Source organism: Triticum aestivum, chromosome 5D (assembly GCF_018294505.1).
Source record: "Triticum aestivum cultivar Chinese Spring chromosome 5D, IWGSC CS RefSeq v2.1, whole genome shotgun sequence".
Lineage (NCBI taxonomy): Eukaryota > Viridiplantae > Streptophyta > Magnoliopsida > Poales > Poaceae > Triticum > Triticum aestivum.
Window position 1 is genome coordinate 498,153,404 of NC_057808.1, and position 4,381 is coordinate 498,157,784.

The window sequence follows — 4,381 nt, forward strand, 5'->3', positions numbered from 1 at the left end:
TATTTGCCCTCGTAGACCAGTGATGGTTATTTTTCGATCAAAGGATATGTAGTTGGGACATTCGAAATATAGTAATAGTTATTCATTTCTTTATTTAGAGCGTCATCTCTCCCTACTCTCAACTAGAGGTCGAGTCTTGGGCTTATACCATAGTAGAACATGCGTGGACTGGGGCCGTGTCATGCTGTCTGCTGAGGTTCTAGGCTTCTGGGGACGTGCCCCACTGACTGTCATGCTACTTTGAGATTAGCACGCCGCAGAAGATGGTCTTCCACTGGACGACCATCCATTAATTGTTGCGGCTTGAATGTCACCCTTGGACCCAATTGTCGGCGACTCAATGCTAGATCGGTGCGAACCTGGCCGTCTTGAAGATCATGACAATGACGGCAGCGATGGCCCGCCTCATGCAACCATCATCAACCTTCGATGAGTACTCTGCCGCAAAGCTAGAGAGGCGCGTGTCGGCGTGCGGCGTGGTCCGGCCTAGACCAAGCTTGTCTAGGTTACTGTTGCCACCGAAGCCCACTAGGCATGAATAGTGATCATTTGAAGGCAACATGGTCGGCAAAAGGATGAGGGTTAGGCATACTAGAATAGGTAGTCTGCTTTTCTTTCTGAATTACATAATTTGTTTATAGACTGGTCTGGCCCAGTCATTATTGGGGGTGACTTTAATCTGGTTAGATCTATAGAGGATAAGAATAATGGTAATATTAACTTTAGATGGGCTGATAAATTCAATGTATGGATTGATATGTGGTCTCTGGTGGAGATCAACATGTCAGGTAGACTGTATACTTGGGGTAATAATCAAGAGAATCTGATTATGTCTAAGATAGATAGGATCTTTTGCACTACTGAGTTTGATGCTGCTTACCCCATGGCTAATGCTAGAGTGTTACCTAGGGTGGGCAGTGACCACACTCCAGTAGTGTGGGAATCTGGTTCCAATGAGGTCCATAAAAGTTGTAGTTTTAAATTTGAGAAGTGGTGGTTGACTAGACCTGACTTCAGAGAGTTGGTGAGCAAAGCTTGGACTAGTAGATGCTATAGCAGTAGTCCTGTGGATATCTGGCAACACAAAGTTAGAACTTTTAGGAAGCTTGCCAAAGGATGGAGTAGGAATTTAGAAGCTGCTCTTAGGAGAGAAAAAAAGAGTTTATGGAGGAGTATGACTCTTTGGATATCAGGGCTGAAACTAATTTGATGTCTGATGAGGATAAGGAGAGGATGGGTTACATCCTGAAAGAGTTGCAACAGGTGTGGGAAATTGAGGAGATTAAAGCTAGGCAAAGGTCTAGAGATAGGGATATTCTAGAGGGTGATAGGAATACTGCTTATTTTCAAGCAGTAGCTAATCAAAGGAGGAGAAAGAAAATGATTCATGTTCTGGAGGGGGAAGATGGCCCAGTTAGTGATAGTGAGGGGATGAAGAAAATAGCTGTAGATTACTATAAAAAGCTGTTTGGGTGGGAGCCTAAACCAGACATTCATTTGTAGGATGATTTCTATAGTTCTGATGAAAAAGTAACTTCTGAAGAAAATGCTAGGCTGGAAGCTAGATTCTCAGAGGAAGAGATTAAAAATGCTGTGTTTGGCTCTTACTCAGATGGAGCACCTGGCCCAGATGGGCTACCTTTTATGTTTTTCCAAAATTTATGGGAGATTGTGAAGGAAGACCTCATTAGGATGTTTAATTCCTGGTTTGATGGTAATTTAGACCTTTTTAGGCTTAACTTTACTATGATTACTGTGACCCCTAAAGAGAATGAGGCCAGAACCATGAACAAATTTAGGCCTATTAGTCTTCTTAATTGTGTGTTTAAGATTTTTACTAGTACTCACAAATAGGCTTGCTGGGGTTATTGGTAGACTAATCTCTGATTTCCAGTCTGCCTTTGTGAGAGGGAGATATATTTTGGAGAGTGTTGTGTCTGCACATGAAGTGGTGCATGCAGTACATTCTTCTGGTAGATAGGGTTTAGTGTTTAAAATAGATTATGAAAAGGCATATGACAAAGTTAATCTAGATTTCCTTTATGAGATGTTGGCTCTAAGGGGATTTGGAACTTGGATAGGTTGGATTAAGAGTATCACCCAGGGTGGCTCTGTTGGAGTCAAACTAAATGGGGAGGAAAGTAACTTCTTCCTAACAGGTAAGGGATTGAGGCAAGGGGATCCAGTGGCCCCTTTGCTTTTTAATTTGGTTGTAGATGTCTTTTCTAGAATGCTAGTTAAAGGTTCTCATTCTGGGTTAATTAGGGGGCTATGCCCTGAGCTGGTTCCTGGAGGAATCATGTGCTTACAGTATGCTGATGATACCTTGTTATTTCTTGAAAATGACAGTAGATTAGCCTTAAATCTCAAATGGATCCTCACATGTTTTGAGCAGGTTTCAGGCATGAGAATCAATTACCACAAAAGTGATTTAGTTCCTATTAATGTTAATACTAGAGATTTGGAGGGGTTCATTGAGATATTTCAATGTGTAGAGGGATCCTTCCCTATCAAATATTTAGGTATACCCTGCATTTTGATAAATTGAGCCGAGAGGATCTGAAATTCTTAATTGATAAAATTTTGGCTAGAATAGCAGGTTGGAGAGGGAAGCTGCTTTCCTATCTAGGGAAGATTATTCTCATCAAAACTTGCTTAGCTAGTATTCCTGTTTATTTACTATCCTTTTTCAAATTCCCTAAATGGGCCCTGAATTTGACTAACTCCCATATGGCTAATTGTCTGTGGAGTGACACTGATGGTGCCCACAAAATCCACCTAGCTAACTGGCCTTCTATCTGTATGAAGAAGGAGTTCGGGGGCATGGGGGTGCCAAATCTCCAAGATATGAATCTCTATCTTATTGGGTCTTGGGTTAGAAGGTACATAGCTCGAGAGGGGTCCATGTGGAGGAAAATTATTGATAACAAGTATAATACTAAAAACCCAAATATCCTTTGCTATCATGATCCACATCCTTCCCAGTTTTGGAAAAGTTTTATGTGGACTTTGCAAGCTGGGAAAGTGGGATTCAAATGGCATATTGGAGATGGCAGTTTAGCTAGATTTTGGGAAGATACCTGGTATGTGAATGCTCCTTTAGCCACCCAATACTGGGATCTGTATGTTTTAGTGAATGAGAATAATAAAACCATTGCAGAAATTTGGGATGGTCAAGAGCTCAAATGCACTTTTAGAAGGACCTTCTTAGATGAACTGATGTCACAGTGGTTTGCGTTAGTAGACATTCTTTCCCTGACTAAGTTTAGCCAGGAGAAAGATTCTTTGATTTGGAAATATGAGTCTAATGGGATTTACTCTTCTAAATCTCTCTATGCTATTGTCAACTTTAGGGGTGTTCAACCTGTTTATTTGCCTGCTGTCTGGAGTGTGAAAATACCACCTAGGGTGTTAGGCTTTCTTTGGCTTTTCTCACAAAATAAAATTATGACTTGTGACAATCTTAGGAAAAGAGGCATTGCAAAACCCCTAGAATGTGTCCTTTGTAAGGAGATCGAATCTGTGCATCATTTGTTTTTTGACTGTTTGGTAGCTAGGCTTATTTGGGCTGAGGTGAATTCTGTTTTTAGTATTTCTGTTACTGAGTACGAGTCTGTAGCTAAGTTCTGGCTTTGTGCTAAAAAGCACAAGCAGTTTAATGTTGTGAGCTCTACAGTCCTGTGGGGGCTGTGGAATTTTAGAAATTCTATTGTCTTTAATAGACGTTCTTGGATCTCTATAAAACAGGTTCTGGGGCTGGTGTACCGCTATCTAAGGGACTGGACCAAGCTGTTTCAAGATCTCCAGGGGGAAAAAGGCTAGAGTTTCAGGAACTGATCTGGGAAAGGCTGAGGAAATCCCTGATGCTGGAGCCGGGCTGATCTGTCACAAATGGTTTGAAGACCAAAATGGTGAAGAGCTCTGGATGAAGGCAGTGGGAAAAGCTGCTCATGGAGGGAAGACTACCCTTGAATACCAACTGCAACACCCGGAAGAAGCTGATAACATTCACGTGGTCAGCATCGGGTGGGAATCTCTCCCCTGCTAGAGCAGTCTTGCTTGGTGCAGATGCGCACCTCTGCTTCTTACTTGTTATGGGTTTCTTTCGAGCTGTCCTGTTCTATGGGCCTGAGTTTCTTTTAGCTGGTTGTAATAACTTGGAGCAGTAGTGGATGGAGATGTGTCTCTCTTCATGAGTCTGAGTCTGGTTTTTGTTTTTATCTTGGTCCTGTATGAACTTGTACGCTGATGGTTTCTTTCTATATGAAATGGAGCCGGGGGTGAGCCCCTGATTATCGAAAAAAAATACTAGAATAGGTAGGTCAAAGACCATGTTTCGGTTCTCGGTTCCCTTGGAATTGGGTAGAGCTTTGCTATGTTG